This window comes from Dendrobates tinctorius, unplaced genomic scaffold (genome assembly GCF_039654945.1).
Source record: "Dendrobates tinctorius isolate UK_male_01 unplaced genomic scaffold, ASM3965494v1 ptg000008l, whole genome shotgun sequence".
NCBI classification, from domain to species: domain Eukaryota; kingdom Metazoa; phylum Chordata; class Amphibia; order Anura; family Dendrobatidae; genus Dendrobates; species Dendrobates tinctorius.
The window spans coordinates 7,881,205-7,904,000 of record NW_027361676.1 but is presented as its reverse complement, the minus strand read 5'-3'; the positions used below and the strand labels follow the sequence as shown (position 1 = coordinate 7,904,000).

The 22,796-nt window shown below is 39.9% G+C and overlaps 1 protein-coding gene across 2 annotated transcripts in view; it reads left to right on the top strand.

Annotated features, from left to right (window-relative positions):
* LRBA (LPS responsive beige-like anchor protein) overlaps positions 1 to 22,796 on the top strand; it is a 920,035-nt gene that overhangs the window by 563,149 nt on the left and 334,090 nt on the right. The window lies entirely within an intron of this gene.

Here is a 22,796-nt window from a genome sequence, read left to right as displayed (position 1 = left end):
CCAAGGAACTTATCTAGATGTGTGGTGAGCACTTTGACCCCCCCAGTGCTTCACAGAAGTTTACAACGCCCGGGCGTGAAAATAAAAAATTCGTATTTTTTCCACAAACATGATCTTTTAGTCACCATTTTTTTATTTTCCCAAGGGTACCAGGAGAAATTGGACCCCAAAAGTTGTTGTCCAATTTGTCCTGAGTACGCTGATTTCCCATATGTGGGAGAAAACTACTGTATGGACACACGTCGGGGCTCGGAAGGGAAGCAGTGACGTTTTGGAATGCAGACTTTGATGGAATGGTCTGCGGGTGTCATGTGCGTTTGGAGAGCCCCTGATGTACCTAAACTATTGAAACTCCCCACAAGTGACCCCATTTTGGACACTAGACCCCCCACGGAACTTTTCTAGATGTGTGGTGAGCACCTTGAACCCCCAAGTGCTTCACAGAAGTTTATAACGCTCGGACGTGAAAATAAAAAAATCATTTTTTTCCACAAAAATGATATTTTTGCCCCCAATTTTTTATTTTCCTAAGGGTAACAGGAGAAATTGGACCCCAAAAATTGTTTTGCAATTTGTCTTGAGTAGGCTGATACCCTACATGTGGGGGTAAAACACTGTTTGGGCGCATAGCAGAGCTTGGAAGGGAAGGAGCACCATTTGACTTTTTCAACTCAGAATTGGCTGGAATTGAGATCAGACGCCATGTTGCATTTGGAGAGCCCCTGATGTGCCCAAACAGTGGAAACCCCCAATTCTAACTCCAACCCGAGCCCCAACACACCCCTAACCCTAGCCCTAACCCTAGCCCTAGCCCTAACCCTAGCCCTAACCCTAGCCCTAACCCTAGCCCTAGCCCTAACCCTAACCCTACCCCAACACACCCCTAGCCCTAACCCTAGCCCTAACCCTAATGGAAAAATGGAAATAAATACTTTTTTTTATTTTATTATTTTTCCCTAACTAAGGGGGTGATAACGGGGGGTTTGATTTACTATTTATGGCGGTTTTTATGTTTGGCGGCTGTCGCACGCTAAAAGACGCTTTTTATTGTAAAAATAGTTTTTGCATCACCACATATTGAGAGCTATAATTTTTCCGTATTTTGACCCACCGAGTCATGTGAGGTCTTATTTTTTGCGGGACGAGTTGACGTTTTTATTGGTACCATTTTCGGGCACGTGAAATTTTTTGATCGCTTTTTATTCCGATTTTTGTGACGCAGAATGAACAAAAACCAGCGTTTCATGAATTTCTTTTGGGGGGGGTGCGTTTACACCGTTCCGCGTGCGGTAAAATTGATAAAGCGGTTTTATTCTTCGGGTCAGTACGGTTACAGCGATACCTCATTTAGGTCGTTTTTTTATGTTTTTGTCGGTTTTATGCAATGAAAACTATTTTATATAAAAAATAATTATTTTTGCATCGCTTTATTCTGCGAGTTATAACTTTTTTATTTTTTCACTGATGATGCTGTATGGCGGCTTGTTTTTTGCGGGACAAGATGACGTTTTCAGCGGTACCATGGATATTTATATGCGTCTTTTTGATCGCGTGTTATTGCACTTTTTGTTTGGCGGTATGATAATAAATCATTATTTTTTGCTTCGTTTTTTATTTTTGTTTTTTAAGGGGTTCGCTAAAGGGGTTAACTATTGGGACAGTTTTATAGGGCAGGTCGTTACGGACGCGGCGATACCTAATATGTGTACTTTTATTGTTTTTTTTTATTATTATTTTCAAAAAATGAATTTATTGGGGAATATTTTTTTTTTTTTTTACTAATTTATTTGGCGATTTTTTTTAATTTATTTTTACACTTTTTTTTAATTTTTTTTTAACTTTATTACATAGTCCCAGGTGGGACATCACTGTCCTGTGACAGATCGCTGATCTGTCACATCACAGATCACTGTGACAGATCAGCAATCTGTCACAGGCAGTGCACAAGGCTTCCTCATGCCTGCGCTTTGCAGGCACTGAGGAAGCCAGCTTCCCCAGGCCCCCGAAGGCCCCCGTCGCCATCTTGGATTCGGGGGCCTGGAGGAAAGGAGCCCCCCGCAGCAGCGCTGCACATTGCGCTGCCGTGGGGGGCTCAGGGAAGCACGGAGGGAGCCCCCTCCCTGCCGATGCTTCCCTTTAACCCCCGGTACACCGCGATCATGTTTGATCGCGGTGTGCAAGGGGTTAACGTTTCGGGGGCGGCCCGTGACCGCCCCTGACACATTGTGCCGGGTGTCAGCTGTGATAATCAGCTGACACCCGGCCGCGATCAGCGGCGCTCACCACGTGGGCGCCGCTGATCGCGGTAGACGTACTATCCCGTCCCTGGTCATACGGGCCCGGGTACCGTGGACGGGATAGTACGTCTCATGTCAGGAAGGGGTTAAACGTTTTCGCGCCGAAAATCGCAGCAAAAACGCTTAAAAATCGCATCGTGGGCACACAGCCTTAAGGCCTTGGCTGGCTAGCCAAGCAGTGGAGACTTCGATGAATATGATGGAGCGTTGTCTTACATAAAAGTCATGACTTTCTTGAAAGATGCAGAGTTTTTCCTCTATCACTGCTTAAAGAAAGTTTATTCTTTTAAAAAAAAAAAAAAAAAATGTTTTTCAATTGATTTTGAGTCCATCTTCAACCTGAAATGATCAGACCATGTTCTTGCACGGTCAGACACAACCTCACAGTACACCTCACGGGCACTTTTATAAGATTCTCTCTGCACACGAACATTATTTTTTAATCACATCCAATTGTGGATCTTATTATTATTCAAAGATCTATTGATTAAAATGTTGATTGAAATTAACTTTATCCGTGGGAAAATCCCTTTAATGTAAACTGTTGTCTGCAACTATCTTGCTACTGTGACACTCCTCATGGTAAATAATGTAGAAAGTTTAAAATGAGTCTACTTTTTAACATTTTGGTCTGAATTTGTGTGCTGATTAACTTTTTAATACTTGACCAAAACCCACTCTCCCATATATCTGAACTTCGCCGCCCCTCTTGGTGTGGTGCTAAAACACCAGTGAGTGATGCTAGAACCAGTTCATCTGTCGTTCTACTGAACTGGCCCAAAGGCAATAAAACGTTTGCAGCTGACTGGAGCCGCATTTCTGGGCAGCGCACACATGCGCACGCCACTTAGAGGTGCCAAATTCATTATGTGGTGTGCGCCTCTTAATGAATTGTGCACCTTCTATTTGCTCAAGCCTGCTATACCCCGATTGTGCGCTGTGCCAGTCTTGCTGAATCGGTTCCTCTTTGCCCAGCTTTAGGCATTGAACAACTGATGAATGGAAACCCAGTCTAAACTGTTGTAAATCTTCCATATTTATTAATTTACCATTGTACTACGTGATTCTATGATGCCCTGTTTGCTGAGTTTTGGCGTGTGCGGCTTTTAATGAAAGTGCCCACAGATAGGCAAGCAATCGGTGAATCTTTTGTTTGTAAGGCTTCAGTAAGGAATTTCATGGGTGGGTGACTGAAGGGTCCTTCTGTTGTGTGTTCCAGGGCTTGCCCCAACTGATAACACCCTTGTTGGCGTGAAAGTGCAATGCAAATTATGACAGTTACAACTCTCTGTTTTGTGTAAGCTGTCAGTAGATTTCCTGGCTCTGAGCCCGTGCTATGGTGTTTCCAGCAAGTCCATGCTCACCCTAAATTCGAAAGGTCACATTTATACTGGCAGGCCTAGGCAGGGCCTAATTGATGAGGAGGGCAGAGACAGAATTTACTGTTCTGCTGGCTAGTTTTATATCATTGTCCTGAAAGCATTAGGCGGTGGGAGCCCTTTCTCATGTAAAGGCCGACCCCAGACAGAAACTGGCAATCAAAGGAAGCAGTCACAGGAACCAGTGCAAGCAGGCTATTGATTTTTCTGTTAAGTCTAAGTAGTTTGTTGGATGGGTTATGGGTGACGGAGGCAGATATGTGGTTATTGATGAGTCCTAGAACACCGGTGACATGACAGCCTCATATTTTCTTCAGCATTGACATTATGCAACCGGTAGTCTCTAATAAACCTGAACTCCTGGACAGCAATGCTCCCAGCGGAATGGGAAATTATAGTGAGGATGTTACTTTTTTACAGACAAATATATTTAGTGGAATAAGTGCATATTGTTATTTTCCACTGCTATCACTTAATTTGTGGTTGTTCATATACTATACATAATAAAATTGATATATACATTAAAAAAAGGCCATAATGTAGACTTTTTGAAAACAAATCTATGGTTTCACCATTCTCGTTTATAGTTCTGAAGTTTTCTGTGCATTGGATTAAATGTAACATGAGATTGACGTTCAAACACACCAATTTACCTTGTGCATAAAAGTTTTTCATAGCCGTGTAAAGTCTGGAGTTTATGCCACGAAGATACAAAACAGCAACAGCTCTGCGCTTCCTTGAAATATAGGCGTGCAATTAAGATGTTTGGACTCGACATAAACACAGCATGCATAAATAGTTAGGGGAAGGTTAAGTTACCGCAGAATGGTTTGGGTTTAACTTCACCCATGTTGCTCTGCATTTAATCAGAGTACCCTGCCACAGCAGCACACCAATAACACATTGCCATCCCTAATCCGCTTTTAATTCCTGGTTTCCTTTTCCTGATTTCAATGCCTTCAAATAGGAGACTATAAAATGGCTCTTAAACGTTGTGTGCACATTATGATGAAATTCTTCATCGTTTGTCCCTGCTGCATTTACCACTAAAGCAATCAAAACGCGGGTCCGTTCCCGCAATAACGAACAACATGCCTTGGGTTAATTACAGTTTATGAGGGGGGGCATAATAAAAGAAATAACATTTTTCAGAGTTATGACTTGTTTTGACGTTTAAATTGGAGGAAGTATTTTTTTTTCTCCTATTAAGTGTAGACTTTTAAGGAAATGTAAGAAATGACAATTGATACGAGTAAAAATGAAGAAAAAAAAAATGGGGGAAATTTTTGTGATCTTTTACATTTTAGGAAAAAAAAGCACAAACATTACCAAATGCAATTTTTTTCTTTACAGTCTATTTTTTGTCATGGTAAAATGCGTCATGCTTTTGATTGACTTGCAAGAAAAAAAAAAATAGACACAATGAAATAAAGCAGAAGGCTAAATGTTTTGAAAAACTTTTCCTAAATAATTCTTGAACTGGCCTCTTGTTTAACATTGCTCGTGATGTTACACAGGACTGTTTCAGAAGAGAGCTGCCGTGTTCGGAAGCTGTACTGGTCGGTCAAGGTTCTTGCATGGTTTCATTTGTAATGTTATGTGATCGTTTAGATGAAAACGTATAGTAACCATGATGATTGTTAATATATATTTGAAAATCAAACTGTAATAATGATTTTTTTCATGACTTTTTCTTTTTTTTTTTTTCTTACCGGTCTTTTGAATGCGTTCTGGCCTTTTCTAGCATCAGATGTGTACTACCATACCCAATATATTAAAGCCCCCAAAGCTTTATTGCTCCCACTAATACAAAACTACAACTCTCAGCATGTCAGACTTGTAGTTTTCCACAGTTAAAGAGACAGACTGTTTTTAGTGTGTATATGTTGGATTTTTGGTTGACTGAAACGAAATGCGTAACGTGTGTTCTGTGGATCATCCAACACTTTGTGCAAGCCCACTTTCCTGTGCTGATCTGTTTAATCTAGAATCTATTTGGGCAGATCATTCCTGTAAATGATCCAGTGTACCATATATATCAAGCCACGTTATGGTCAACACAATTCATAATGTTTTTAATAGCTTTACAGATGATGTATGAGTAGACAGAAAAAACGTACAAGCAGTCTAAAGAAAATGAGACAATTACTCATCAACTTAAACCATTGTAAATGAAAGAAGCCATTCCATTAACATTTTTTTTTCACAAATCTGTGTATGTAGTGCAGCACGGTGGCTCAGTGGATAGCACTGCAGCCTTGCAGCGCTGGAGTCCTGGGTTCGAATCCCACCAATTTGCATTTGCAAGGAGTTTGTATGTTCTCCCCGTGTTTGCGTTTGTTTCCTCCCACTTTGCTAAGACATAGTATGGTAGAGAATTTTGGATTGTGAGCCCCATCGGGGACAGTGATAATGTGTGCAAACTGTAAAGCGCTGCGGAATATGTTAGCGCTATATAAAAATAAAGATTATTATTAAGATTATTATAGTGTAGTGTACATGTGTTAATTTACTCATCTACTGCCACCTTCTCGAGGATTCAGCGACGTTCTGCTTCTCTTCTCAGTGACTTTACTCTGTGTGAGCCGGAAGTCTCTTTGCCTATGGAGTCTCATACTGACCCTCCATAGGGTCAGTTGTTTAATGTGTTGAAGCCTCTTCCGGGTCACATAGTACACAACATGACCAGGAGAGTCTGAAGAGCGGTGGCATCACTGGGAAGAGGAGCGGAATGGCGCTGAATCCCAGAGAAGGTGGCGGTAGGTGAGTATATTAATGCATACACACTATATGCAATACTGTAAACACGGATTGAATTAAACAAAAACTTCATGCTTCGGATTGAATTAAACAAAAACTGAGGGCTTCTGTAACGGTATGTAAAATGTATGTCGCAATCTTAAACTCTTGGATATGATAACAAGGTTCATAATGTGGTGTGCCTCACACTACAAACACCCTACATCAGCTGAACAACGACCTAACTAAATACTGTGTGCTGATGGAAAGCTGACATGTAGCAAACATTCCGCTTTAGTCTGTATCTCAGATGGGCGTTTGACGTTGCCAGCAGTCTCTTGAGGAGCAAGATTGATCTTACACAGTGGATATTCCTGCATATTGTAGACCATATTACCAGGTTTCTGTAAAAAAAAAACAAAAAAAACTGTGCATATCCCATGGAAAAGCTGCAATCCCTATCCACAGGTAATATCCATTCTAATATTCCTAGAACTCTATAGACAGACTTTTTCATTCATTTATTTTATATTAAAGAATTTTTTTATTAGTTTAGTCATGTTTTTTTTTTTACAATTTGTATGTCGTGTAGAATACATACATCCATAAAGGTCTGTGACGTCTCTGAACACATTTAGCTATATACTATATATCCGTCATTGTACATAAAGCCATGGTAATTAGAATGAAAACTGTAGAACGATGGAAAAGTGGTGAAAATTGTATATTACATGGTGACTTTTTTTTCTCTCAGAAATGTTAAATGTTCTTTTTTTTTTTTTTTTGCTAGATTTTGATTAAATATAGGTCTTTAAGTGATTTTTTTTCAATCATTGAGCATTGTTGTACCCCACAATTATATAGTGTAATTTAAAATAAACATTAAATTGGTGAATAGGCAACCTCAACCACTTAGTACGTATGGATGTACCAGTTTGTTGGGTTCTGCAGGTGTGGAGACAGGGCTCAGGAGGTGAGCGCTCTTCATACGCAGTAGATGCCCAGTTATGGTTGATATCCGTAATTTGTCTCTATCAAAGTGCTGAGCTCTGGTTGAGGTTAGCCATTTAGATGCTGCTATCAGTTTCTGACAGGGGCTTTTGATTGGAGCGGTTGGCGATGCAAACATGATTTACAGTGACAACTGAGGACTTGCGGAAGGCCTTAGCCTTTGTCATCTTGGTACTCCTTAGGCTGAACTGAATAAGACGTCTTGTGTTTTCCTTTTACTGCATTACTGTTGTACTGCAGTATATAGAGCAAGTGATCAAAAGAATGCAGGTCCAAGTCACCAAGGGGAACTGAATGTAAAGTAAATTAAAAAAAGTTTCAAAATAGAACAATTATGATAAATCGTCTCCCTTTTTCTCCATTAAAAATAAATCAATAAAAAAAAAATATCTGGTATCTCCACGTTTAACAATGCCTGTTCTATCAAAGTATAAAATTAACCAGCAGAATAAAAAATTGTAACATTTGAATTGCAGTTTTTCAATCACTACTCTACCTTGGAAAAAATGCAATGAAAAGTGATCAAAATGTCCTATGTACCCAAAAATTGTATCAAAACATCAGCTCACCATGCAAAATAATAATTAAAAAAAAGCACCAATACAGCTCCTAAAGCTGAAAAAATAATGTTATGAGTCTCAGAAAATGCTAATACAAACCAAACTTTTTCAGTTATAAATGTATGAGTTTTTGTACCCCCTTTTCCACCATGTAAGTTTGGTATTGCTGTAATCGCACTGACTTGAAAAGTCAGGTTGACGAGTCATTTTTACTCTTTAGTGAAAACTATGAAAACAAAACCCAAAAAATGGAGAAATTAAATTTTTTTCACCATCTCATCCCACTTGGATTTTTTTCCCATTCTTCAGTACACTATATAGAAAAATATGGTAAATGGTGTCATTCAAAACTAGTACTTTTTCCTGCAGAAACCAGCCCTAATCTGTATATGTGCACAGAAAAAAAGTTATGGCTATTAGAAAAAGATAAGGAAACGGCAAAAGCAGAAAAATAAAAAATTGGTTCTTAAGGCGTTTTAAATCTACACAGACCAAAAATGGAATCCACATGATTGTGATTTCAGATCAAAAACCAGGATGACTATTTAAAGACAAAAATATTGGTGAGATCTCCATAATGATTGAGTTACACTTGACAGCATATATTTAGAGAGCAGCAAGTGTTATTTGAAGCATTTAAAAGTAACATGTATACTGTTCACTGACCTGTAGAGGTAACGCATATTTTTTCCTCATTGTTTGCAGGATGTTTGAGACTTAATTGGACCCTGTAGTGCGCTACATAACACGACTTATGAATCCCCCCCCCCCCCAGCACACGCACTGTGCGCTGTGGGGATTCACCGGTTTCTGAACCAGGACCAGAGGGTATGTGTCATATATACTCCCGGCCAGTGTGTCGGCCTCTGAACGCACCTGCATGGAGTGAGGCTGCTCCGTCTAGTTGTCTGCTCCCACTGGACAGCCTTGTCGCTAGACAGGGCGCAGCATCGCTCACTCTAAGTGTATATTGTGAGGCCATGCCCACTTGTGGGCTCTGCCCAGGAATATGTATACCCTACTGTCCAGTCTCAGAAACCGGCGAATCCTTGCATTGCACAGTGCGTGCACTGGGGGATTTATAAGTCTGCAGTCACACAGAGGGATTGCAGACTTGTTTATTTTGGACAGGACAATCCCTTTAATCAATGACCAAGTCATGCCACTCTGGTTTAGAATGATTTGCATACCCAATAATGCCTACGGGGACATCCCAAATATCATTATAAATACAGTCATGGTGTTTTGTGGAACCGCTCTATTCCTATGGGCGTATTCCCGATATCCTGAGATCGTGTATGTTTTGTCCTCTTTTAATAGAATGTAAATGGCTTTTTATACAAAACATCACATAAGTCTGTTTCAATTATGTGAATGTATGTAGGTGGATAATTTGATATCTAATGGTTTAATTAAAACGCTATGGTACCCGCCTTATAAACAGAGCACAAAAAACGTGCTGATAGTAGAAGTCTTAGATTTGCCCATTGTATTATGCTTGAGGCAGTCACGTTCTGCCCCATCCTCCTTTGGCAAGAAATTGGTGGAGATAAACTGATGCTGGAAATGATCCCATTGATTTTTATGAGGTCATTTTCAATAATCCGGTGCAGGAGTTGTTTTGGATTGGTCCTGTAGCCAGGAGAAAACAAATGTATGCATCTGTATTTTGTTTTTGGTCCAGCTACGGGCGCCAGGCCGGTGCACAACCTAGCAGCGTCACTTGTTTTTCACATGACTAATATATACAGCGCTGTGCAAATTAATTGGGACAAAGCATTTTTTTAAGTAAAATCGTAAGTTGGTTACCAGTCAGTGATTCAAACCAATTTTAACTGCTTTGAACAGGCTTGAGTGCCTGTTCAAAGCAGTTAAAACTGGTTTGAATCCCTGACTGGTAACCAACTTACGATTTTACTTAAAAAAATGCTTTGTCCCAATTAATTTGCACAGCACTGTAGATTTTTCTTGCACAAAAGAAAAAACTGTCCCAGTTTCATCAGTATGTTTAATCAAATTTTGGTCACTGTGTCAGTCTTTACCATGAGAATTTAATGTTGTTTTTTTTCTTGTATGTAAGGCTATGTGCCTTCGCTAGCGTTTTTAAACGCTCAGGAAAAGGATCCCCTTCCCAGAAATAGCGCGTCTTTTTCCGCACGTTTTTTGCGCGATTTTGACACGTTTTTGACTCGTTTTTTGACACGCGATTTCTGGGATCATTGGGGATTCCTAAAAACTCTCAGCAATGCGGGAATTAATGAGCATGCTGCGTTTTTAGCCGCTAAGCGATTCCTGAGCGGTTAAAAACGCATGCATTGGCACAAAAAGCCAAAAACGCATGCTAATTAATTGGATGCATCTTTTAAGCGTTTCTGCAGCGGCTGATCCGGCTCAAACGCTGCAGAAACGCTTGCAAAAACGCATCGTGGGCACACAGCAGTAAAATGGAGGCTTCTGACGTCCTATCAGTCATGCTGTGAAAAGCAGACATGTATGGTGTCTAAATGTTATCTGTTTGTTTTTTAACAGATCCATTGATTTGCATTGATGAGTTTGATCTGTGACTTGTTGGTCCGCATGACTACACGGACAGGTAAATGGCCCCATAGACTAAAGCCCCCGTCACACACAGCGAGATCGCTGCTGAGTCACAAGTTTTGTGACGCAACCTCGATCTCGCCAACAATAACGCTGTGTGTGACAGGTATCAGCGACCAGCCCCCCGCCAGGTATTGCTGATCATTCTGGAAAGCCCTGGACATTTTTTTGATCGTTGGTCTCCCGCTGGCCAGCACGCATCGTTGCGTGTGGCAGGAGGGAGACCAGCGATCAGCGAGCTGGAGCTGGTATCCAAGGTAAACCGCTGTGTACCTTAGATGCCAGCGCACTGGTGCAGGGAGCTGGTAACCAAGGTAAACAGCGGGTTTCTAAGTGCCGCGCGATCTCGCTATGTGAGAAAGGCCCTTAATATAGGTAGGAGTTAAAAAGATGCAGGATAGGAAAAAAAATGTGGTCAGACAATCCGCGCTGCGAATCACTATAAACAATTATTATTTCAGTGGTCTTTATTCGACGCGTTTCGAAGTTTCACAGAACTCCTTCCTCAGGAAAAAAAACACATGGAACTATCATGAAAAGGTTCTTAAATAGAAAAAACAGTACACTTGTCATTCAGGTGCTCGGTGTCTAACAGGTCACCTGATTCAAAAGGATGTCAAAGTTCATTGCTTGAACACATGATATACACTTAATAGACAATATATATATATATATATATATATATATATATATATATACACATTTCTGTTATAAAATTATTATTATACTTGCATTATAAAATGACTAATATATATTAATTTCTTAACAGTAATCAACGGAAAACCTATTAAAAGAAAATTTAAAATGAAAGCGACAAGAACCTCCAAAAACGGGGGAAAAAAGGAGAAATGCCTTACAAGGAGAATAGCCTCTCATGACAGCCACCATGAAACCACACAAACGATGCCAAATCCAACAACATGTATTGAAAAACAAACTTATACCATGACATTTCTGAATAAAATATTCTTTCAAAAGACATTTTTTGGTCTTATTTCTATATATATTATTGCGCAGTTCTTGCTGGAAGATAAAAATTGCATAACAATTTATTTAAAAATATTTATATAAAAAAAATCCATATAAAAATTATTAAAAATATATATTTAAAATTACTTCTTATCCTTTCTTTATTAAATTGGTTGTGGAGTAAAATTTGCGGTAAATTTTTTAAATTTAATAAAGAAAGGATAAGTAATTTTAAATATATATTTTTAATAATTTTTATATGGATTTTTGTTTATATAAATATTTTTTATATAAATTTTTATGCAATTTTTATCTTCCAGCAAGAACTGTGCAATAATATATATATAGAAATAAGATCAAAAATTTGTCTTTTGAAAGAATATTTTATTCAGAAATGTCATGGTATAAGTTTGTTTTTCTATACATGTTGTTGGATTTGGCATCGTTTGTGTGGTTTCATGGTGGCTCTCCTGAGAGGATATTCTCCTTGTAAGGCATTTCTCCTTTTTTCCCCTGTTTTTGGAGGTTCTTGTCCCTTTCTTTTTAAATTTTCTTTTAATAGTTTTTCCGTTGATTATTGTTAAGAAATTAATATATATTAGTCATTTTATAATGCAAGTATAATAATAATTTTATAACAGAAATTTATATATGTTTTGTCTATTAAGTGTATATCATGTGTTCAAGCAATGAACTTTGACATCCTTTTGAATCAGGTGACCTGTTAGACGCCGAGCACCTGAATGACAAGTGTACTGTTTTTTTCTGTTTAAGAACCTTTTCATGATACTTGCATGTGGTTTTTGACTGAGGAAGGAGTTCTGTAAAACTTCGAAATGCGTTGAATAATGACCACTGTAGTAATAATTATTCATAGTGATTCGCAGCACGGATTGTCTGACCACTTTTTTTTCCTATCCTGCATCTTCTAAGTCGGTCCCTCGTGGATCTGTGGTTTCTGCAGCAGCGAATCCTCCATGCTTATTACAAGCTCCATCTGGTGAGTGTATTATTTTTAAATTGATATACTTACACTGGATAATGCACTATTGCGCCATTTCTCTTCACTAGTATTCCTAAAGTTAAAAAGATGCAATAATGCTGTATGAGAGTAGTAAGGCTAGTTTCACACTAGCGTTCTTGGGCGCAGGGCTGCCGCTAAGCCCTGGCCACGCCCCCTCCGGTCAGTTCCTGCTCTGATCGCATGAGGCTGCATGCGATCAGAGTATCCTATATTTAGCGTTGGATACGCTGACCGTGCGCTGGTCTGATTTTGCTGGCGCTGCGCCCATCGCACAAAAACACGCTGTGTTGCATTTTTGTGCTCTGGGCGCAGTGCCAGCAAAATCAGACCAGTGCATGATCAGCGTATCCAACGCTAAATATAGGATACGCTGGTCGCATGCAGTCTCATGCGATCAGAGAGGAACTGACCGGAGGGGGCAGGGCTTAGCTGTGGCCCTGCGCTGCGCCCAAGAACACTAGTGTGAAACTAGCCTTAGCAGCATAAAATGCCTCACCAGCAGCTGCCTGTGTGTCTAATAAGTACAATAGGAGTAATTAAATCAAATTTAAATGCGCAAGTTCTGTATAGTGGCATTCTGGTGTCTTTAGCGCTCCTGCCGGCTGTACTTGCCGAGACATTCTGGATGAAAAAGAGAGAGAGACTGCCACTTCCAGCAAACGTGACGTCACTTGCATATGGGTTCCTCCACGGGCAAAACCAGTAGTCTTAACCTACGCGTTTTGGAGGTAGCGTATTCCTTCCTCAGGGATTACAGATGACCAGCAGTTAACAGTCCCATGAACCAAGGTCTGAAAGGTTCCTTCTTATTTGGTGGATCCTTTTTAAGCTCCACTGATTCAGGAAAACTTCATTGCATTATTCATCTCGTCTAATCACAGGGAGTCGCAGTGGGCTACACTCAAATATGTTTAGTGTATATCCACTACATCCATATGGTGGATACCTTCATTTATTATATCTACAGCTGCTATCACATTTTAACTTTTTTTTTAACTACTAGCTGAAGAGCCCGTTGCTGTCCGGGCATAGTAACTAACTACGGTTAGTTATAACAAATTATAATGATTATATCTATATATGTAAATCTGAGTGTATAGCCCCACCCACTCCGCATAGCCACATTCACTATGATGTCCCACATCATCCTGTCAACCAGAGCTACCGGACTACTACCCCTGATATCCCTCTTCATCCCGTCAGCCAGAGCCACCAGACTACTAATATCCCACATCTTCCTGTCAAAGCCACCGGACTACTACCCCTGATATCCCACATCATCCCATCAGCCTGGGTCAGAACCAGAGCGCTGAGTGGAACAGTCCTAACTTCCATACCGGGGATCCCTTTAAGAGAGGCCTGGCGTCAGAATCAAAGCGCTGGATGGATTTGTCCTGACTTCCATACCAATGATCCCTTTAAGAGAGACCTGGGGTCAGAATCAGAGCGCTGAGGGATTTTCCCTAACTTCCATACTGGAGATCCCTTTAAGAGGGAAGATGTGCCTATGGGATGGAGGATGTGTGATGGGGTTATGGGCACGGGAGGGGGGGGATTCATTTCTGTCATGCGCTCTCTGCTCCTTTCTGGGGGGGGGGGGGCAGAAAATGGCTGGGAGCTTATGTTTCTGGGGATGCTAGATTTCTCCCACCATGTCAGTGTCTGCTGAGGTGTTGTCAAATGGGAAAACTGTTGCTCATAGCAACCAATCACAGCTCAGCTTCTTTTAAACAGCTCTGGTGAAATGAAAGATGCTTAGTGATTGGTTGCAAGGTAAACTGTTGCTCATAGCAACCAATTACAGCTCAGCTTCTTTTAAACACCTCTGGTGAAATGAAAGATGGTTTGTGATTGGTTGGTCATACACCCACACATACATTCAATTTTATATATAGAGATTCCGAAGGTATGAGGTCTACGCATGGAAAAGCGCAGAACGCCTTCATGAACACCTAACATCTGAAATGAGGCCTTAGTATGAAGCTTCCATTTTATATATTAAGCATTTCTACCAATACAGTCCATACACAAGTCCTGTGTACATGAATATAGAGGTAATCCTTGCTTTGGTATGTAACCTGCCCACCATATTGCCTGGTCGGTGGGCACTGAAGGTCCTGGCAGTACTCCTGGCCATACAGACCTCGGAATGCAGGACAGCAGTTACAGTACCTCCGATACTTTTTATGTTACGTTTTCATCTCTCCTCTTTTTACTGTATTGATATAATTGTGAATTATGTTCTATAGAGGCTGAAGAAAAGGGCGAAGTGGGGTGAAGAAAAGGTTAGGCATTCAGACATCCACTCTTTCTTAGATTTTTATTGCTGACTTTTTACCTGTCATTGACCCAAATGAAAATATATATTGGTGCGGTGTACAGCCCGATGATGAAGCAAGGGGAAAAATATTAGGAAAATTATTCTGAATTTTATACCTTCAAAATGATGATGGTATTTCTACGGGGAACTTTTGTTAGGAAAAGCTAAGTGACAGTGCCCAGATGGATGCTTTTGCTGTTCACAAATTTGCTGCTATTTATTGAGCGTTCCACATAGTACATGCGAATCTCATGACATTGTGACCTTCCATGCTCCTCTTGTGAACATTATTTTTTTTGTTTCCTGTCTGTGATATTTTTACTTAGTCACTTCTTATGCATACACTGTAATGTTATCATCCTTGTGTGATGGTGTCAGTCACTGGAAGCATCAGATGAGAATCCTGTGCCATCACCATCGTGCAATGAAACGGTGAAGAGGAGACAAATTAAATTTTCATGAAAGAAAGCCCTAATCAGCAGTGACAGTGTAAGAGAAAGATGATTGCCACTTGGTCATTGTGCAGAAGCACTTACTGTAGATTTGGTGTCAGAGCTGCTGTTAATGATGACTAATGTCTTTCTCTGAACAAGTGCCTTCTCCTGCTACCGCCGCTGTACTGGGACACGGCACCGAACTTGTGCGCAGACAAAGACCACTGCCACAAAGTCTGCGTGTTCAGCTAGATGCTTGGCTTGCTGATTTGTATAAAATCTCCCACCGCTTATTTTAAATGTGACAAATATCAGTGGAACCCATTACCCCACCCCTCTGGCTTCATGGTCATACATCCTTTCCTTAGTTTTATAGATATTCCAGATTGGTTCTTTATTTCTATAAAATTCACATGTGCACATATTACTGATATATAGCATAGTCCATTTATCATATTTACTTGTCTGTGTGTGTGCATATATAATTATATATACACACACCTATGTGATGTATATACACAATTTTGCCGTACATCTATACACACATTATGTTAAATTATATATAATGAATATACACACATGCATATACAATGTATAAACACCTTTACTGTAAATGAATGTGTGTAAATGAATGAGTGTGTACCTGTGAATATATATAAATGTGGATGTGTGAATGTGTATATATACATATGTAAATCTATATGAAGTTATGAACGTGTGTATATGTAAATGTGTGTACATACACACATATTAGTGTCTGTGTGTGTGTGTGTGTGTGTGTGTGTATATATATATATATATACACACACACAAATGTGTGTATAGCTATAAAAAATAGCACAAAAATTGAACTTGGTTTGAGTTGCTATACATGCAGCACATAAATGCATGTTCACATTACTCATAAAGCATACAAAACCTACAAAAAACAAAATGAGAAAAACCCTGTTGTAATTAAATAAAAAGCAATAGTGCATTTAAATAGTGTTCTTAGTGATACTGTATTTGATCAAATATAGCATAAAAGCCGTCCCACCATCGACAAGGTGACTTTGATCGGGGCGGTCCTACACTGTCTAATATTATAAACCTTAGCGTGTCAAAGTTGACAGTGTGTGAATAAGTGCAGACTAAAGGACCGGGTCCCAACCAGTGGACACCAGTCAGGAGAAACCTTTAAATACAATTTCCAGCTCAGGAGAGGTAGGCCACACCCCGGTTTGCACAGAATGCAAAAATACAAATTAAGAAACACAAAAATTGAGCTTGGTTAATTTGCTATACATGCAGCACACAAATGCATGTTCACATTGGCCATAAAGCATACAAAACCTGCAAAAGACAAAATGTCTTTTGTAGGTTTTGTATGTGTATACCTATGTATTTCGATTGTATCTCTATATGTATATGTTAATATGTATGTATTTGTGTGTGTGTGTATATACAGTATATATATTTCCGTTCAAAAGTTTGGGGTCACTTAGAAATTTCCTTATTTTTGAAAGAAAAGCACAGTTTTTTCCAATGAGGCTAAAATTAAATGATTCAGAAATATACTCTATACATTGTTAATGTGGTAAATGACTATTCTAGCTACAAACGTCTGGTTTGTAATGCAATATCCTCATGGGTGTATAGAGGCCCATTTCCAACAACCATCACTCCAGTGTTCTCATGATACTTTGTGTTTGCTAACTGTGTAAGAAGGCAAATGGATGGTAAGAATACCTTTGAAAACCCTTGTGCAAGTATGTTGGCACAGCTGAAAATAGTTTGGCTGATTAGAGAAGCTAGAAACCTGATCTTCCTTTGAGCTAGTTGAGAAATCTGGAGCATTACGTTTGTTGGTTCCATTAAACTCTCAAATTGGCCAGAAAAAAATGAACTTTCATGTGAAACTTGACAGTCTATTCCTGTTCTTAGAAATGAAGGCTATTCCATGCGAGAAATTGCCAAGAAACAGAAGATTTCCTACAACGGTGTTTACTACTCCCTTCAGAAGAGAGCACAAACAGGCTCTAACCAGAGTAGAAAGAGAAGTGGGAGGCCCGCTGCACAACAAGACAAGTACATTAGAGTCTGTAGTTTGAGAAATCGACGCCTTACAGGTCCTCAACTGGCAGCTTCATTAAATAGTACACTCGAAACGCCAGTGTCAACATCTACAGTGAAGAGGCGACTCCGGGATGCTGGCCTTCAGGGCATAGTGGCAAAGAAAAAGTCATATCTGAGACTGGCTAATAAAAGGAAAAGATTAATATGAGCAAAAGAACACAGACATTGGACAGAGGAAGATTGGAAAAAAGTGTTATGGACAGACGAATCCAAGTTTGAGGTGTTTGGACCACACAAAATTACATTTGTGAGATGCAGAACACCTGAAAAGGTGCTGGAAGAGTGCCTGACGCCATCTGTCTAGCATGGTGGAGGTAATGTGATGGTCTGGGGTTGCTTTGGTGCTGGTAAACTGGGAGATTTGTACAAGGTAAAAGGAATTTTGAATAAGGAAAGTTATCGCTCCATTTTGCAATGCCATGCCATACCCTGTGGACAGCATTTGATTGGAGCCAATTTCATCCTACAACAAGACAATGACCCAGAGCACACCTCCAAATTGTGCAAGAACTATTTAGGGAAGAAGCAGGCAGCTGGTATTCTATCTGTAATGGAGTGGCCAGCACAGTCACCAGATCTCAACCCCATTGAGCTGTTGTGGGAGCCAAACCAACTTGTGGGAGGGGCTTCTTGAAGCATGGGGTGAAATTTCTCCAGATTACCTCAGCAAATTAACTGTTAGAATCCCAAAGGTCTGCAATCCTGTAATTGCTGCAAAGGGAGCATTCTTTGACGAAAGCAAAGTTTGAAGGAGAAAATTATTTCAAATAAAAATCTTTTTTCGAACCTTATCAATGTCTGGACTAGATTTTAAATTCATTTGGCAACTCATTTGAGTTTTCATGGAAAACACAAAATTGTCTGGGTGACCTCAAACTTTTGAATGGTAGTATATTTGTGTGTGTGTGTGTGTGTATGTATATGTGTGTGTGTATATATATATATAATTTTATTATATTCCTTGTCCATTTTTTTAAAGTTACTATTCAGCCCATTGCTTCAGAAATGTTAGGCAAGCATTTTATGGTCTGTGAGAGGATAAAATCGCTGTCTTATTTAGTAGGAAGTAATCACATGGATATGAAGTTCTTATTGGAAACTAGATGATTCCGCTTTTGTAGTGTGCAGTGCCGTGTGCAATGTAAGGAGGGTCAAAAGAGAGAAACATGACGGCGTTTGCCTCGGCGCTGTACTTGCTCCAGACATGAACTCATAATGGTCCCTGGAATTTTCACGTAATCTAATCATGGCTGTAAGCAGACATGAGTTTCCCAGAGCCCAGGGAATAGGATGCTGTATATTAGCGGTAGTATTGCTTGTATGATTATTTGTATGTTTGTTATGTAAGGCCACACGTCTCTCCACGTCACTCTTGCTTTCCAGTGCTCTTGATGTGAGACCTTTCCATGGGAGCCTAGCTGTAGCCTGTCCTATTTCTCTGGTACATCTTATTGCTGTGCCAAGCCTGGAAGAGCTGGAGAACACAGATGTCGTTGCAGGCAGACAATACTAATTACACTGGGATTCTTCATCCCCTATGTCTGCATGAAGCGGGCTGTGTCAGGGCTTGACCACGTGTGCAGCCTTGTAAATGGCCTCAGTCCCCTCCTGCTGACTTTACTGTATTGGCAGTAAAATGGATTTCACACAAGCCCCACATAATAATGCATATAATAAAAGTAATCCATTTCGTTGTGATAAATGCTGAATTACCCTTCTTTACCATACGGTTGAGTTTTAGCATGGTAATAAAATGACTCTTTCATTGCCGCGTCTGCTACGTTCTAACATTCTCTCTGCTAGCTGCACTCGCCAGCATTCCTCTGCAGTATACGGCTTTGTTTCTTGGGGGCTACGTGGGTTAATCTGGGGTTACCGTAAGGCTAAAAGGTTGGGAAATGGAGGCGCCAATAATGTTTGCCACAGATGCTGCTAAAGCAGATACAGGAGCAACTTTCTCAGAGATGTATTATGAGATAAATCTGTAGTCTCTGCTGTGCAGTTATAGTAATTATGACTAATGAACCGTCCAGCCTGGATAAAATGGCATGCCCACAGGGACCGTGTCCACTCACACGTGACTTATGCAAGCTGAACATTGCCTTCATGGCGTTTCCAGAAGCTTTGTGTGTCGAGGGGAATCGTGAAAATATTTTGTAATATTTTTTAGTATATTACAAGAAAGCGCTTTAGAGGGTCACAATTTTTGCTCATCCATTTTCTCTTTAGTTTGTATTTTTTTTTTGTTTAATTTTTCAAAAAATGTGAACAAAGAAAAGCACAGCTAGAGATGTTTTATGCTAAATTTAAAGATTTTTTTACAGTTAAATTTTTTTTTGTTTCTTTTAAGCTGCATGTATGCTTCAATGTGGTTTGTTTTTGGTTTGAGTACATTAAATAAAAAAAAAAACGCAATTAAAAAGATTAAATTAAACATATACTCAGCTGAAATGCCAGGAATTAATATTCTGGTAATATGCTTAAAAAAATTGGAGTACAGGAGAGGGAGGACTGGGAGCTTGCATCGCATCCAAATGAAAAACCACCCTGGGCTGAGTTCAATAATCCACAGATGGGTGCACGAATTCGCTGGTGAGCACAGCAGATACCCAAAAAGTGAAGAAAGTTCGTTCGGCACACCAGCATAAATGAGAAAACTTTATTAGGCTAATATGCTATATTTAAAATGCAGAAAAACACCTGACGCGTTTCTGGTGCACAAAGGCACACTTAGTCATAGGTAAATAAAAACAAGATGCATAGAAAAATATATACAGGTTACAAACCAATTACAAAGAGTGACAACACATGTTCAGCTTCAGTCACCTCTGTTCACACACTGCTCTTCCTTGGGGATTGTCTGGCAGAGTTGCTTATTTTTTTTTTTCTTTTACCATAGGAATAGATCAGTTCTGAGCATAAAACTATAATTTTAACCCTTTCACCAGCTGATTCCCAAAATTTGTTAAACAGACTTTAAATTGTATGTTGAAATATTACATGTACAGTCATATGTTAAAGTTTGGGCACCCCTATTAATGTTAACCTTTTTTCTTTATAACAATTTTGGTTTTTGCAACAGCTATTTCAGTTTCATATATCTAATAACTGATGGACTCAGTTATATTTCTGGATTCAAATGAGGTTTATTGTACTAACAGAAAATGTGCAATCTGCATTTAAACAAAAGTTGACGGGTGCAAAAGTATGGGCACCCTTATCATTTTCTTGATTTGAACACTCCTAACTACTTTTTACTGACTTCCTGAAGCACTAAATTGGTTTTGTAACCTCATTGAGCTTTGAACTTCATAGCCAGGTGTATCAAATCATGAGAAAAGGTATTTAAGGTGGCCACTTGCAAGTAGTTCTCCTATTTGATTCTCCTATGAAGAGTGGCATCATGGGCTCCTCAAAACAACTCTCAAATGATCTGAAAACAACGATTATTCAACATAGCTTTTCAGGGGAAGGATACAAAAAGTTGTCTCAGAGATTTAACCTGTCAGTTTCCACTGTGAGGAACATAGGAAAGGAAAATGGAAGAACACAGGTACAGTTCTTGTTAAGCCCAGAAGTGGCAGGCCAAGAAAAATATCAGAAAGGCAGAGAAGAAGAATGGTGAGAACAGTTAAGGACAATCCACAGACCACCTCCAAAGAGCTGCAGCATCATCTTGCTGCAGATGGTGTCACTGTGCATCGGTCAACAATACAGCGCACTTTGCACAAGGAGAATCTGTATGGGAGAGTGATGCGAAAGAAGCCGTTTCTGCAAGCACGCAACAAACAGAGTCGCCTGAGGTATGCAAAAGCACATTAGGACAAGCCAGTTACATTTTGGAAGAAGGTCCTGTGGACTGATGAAACAAAGATTGAGTTGTTTGGTCATACAAAAAGGCATTATGCATGGAGGCTAAAAAACACAGCATTCCAAGAAAAACACTTGCTACTCAAAGTAAAATTTGGTGGAGGTTCCATCATGCTTTGGGGCTGTGTGGCCAATGCCGCCATCGTGAATCTTGTTAAAGTTGAGGGTCGCATGGATTCAACTCAGTATCAGCAGATTCTTGACAATAATGTGCAAGGATCAGTGACGAAGTTGAAGTTACGCAGGGGATGGATATTTCAGCAAGACAATGATCCAAAACACCGCTCCAAATCTACTCGGGCATTCATGCAGAGGAACAATTACAATGTTCTGGAATGGCCATCCCAGTCCCCAGACCTGAATATCATTGAACATCTGTGGGATGATTTGAAGCGGGCTGTCCATGCTCGGCGACCATCAAACTTAACTGAACTGGAATTGTTTTGTAAACAGGAATGGTCACAAATACCTTCATCCAGGAACTCATTAATAGCTACAGGAAGCGACTAGAGGCTGTTATTTTTGCAAAAGGAGGATCTACGAAATATTAATGTCACTTATGTTGAGGTGCCCATACTTTTGCACCGGTCAAATTTTGTTAATGCAGAGTGCACATTTTCTGTTAGTACAATAAACCTCATTTGAATCCATCAGTTATTAGATATATGAAACTGAAATGGCTGTTGCAAAAACCAAAATTGTTATAAAGAAAAAAGTTAACATTAATAGGGGTGCCCAAACTTTTATATATGACTGTATATGTGTGTGTGTATATGTGTGTATATATATATATATATATATATATATATATATATTTATTGTGAGGTAGTGCTGTCATTTAAGTAGGGGATCACTCGCTTGGCAGCCACAAAATCACACAGGTTTTCCATAAACCAGTATAGTCCATGCGGTTTATTAAACATCATAAACCATGATCAGCAGTATATAAACGGCATAGCGTCCATGACAGAGCTTCACTCTGTTAGCAATGTCCAATACGCAGGCTTTTCAGCCTCACAGTTATATCTCACCCCGTCAGGGTTCTCTCATGGCTGCTTCTCCATACTGCAGACATTCATTCCCTCCAGGGAACTCTCAGGCACTTGCAGCCATTACTCGCAGCGTCCACACGTGATGTCAGGCAGGAAGCCCCATCTCAGCGGGACCTTCCACACTGGACCAATCGGGTCCCAGCATTCACCTCATGTGACCTACCCTGGCCACATTATATGGTCCATAGCCACGCCCACCGGGTCACATGACTATGACCTCATCACAGGTCCTTCAACCACTCACACTCTTTACAACAGTGTTCTTTAAACACCCCCTGGGTGGGTTTGTAGGTAACCAGGCCCACCCATCTCTCTAGTTACCTGGAGACTTCTCCCTGACACATCAAAGCAACACCTCAGCAATGTCATTGCTGATCCACACACATACATAAGTCTCCATCTCAAGGCCACCCACCTTGAGATACATA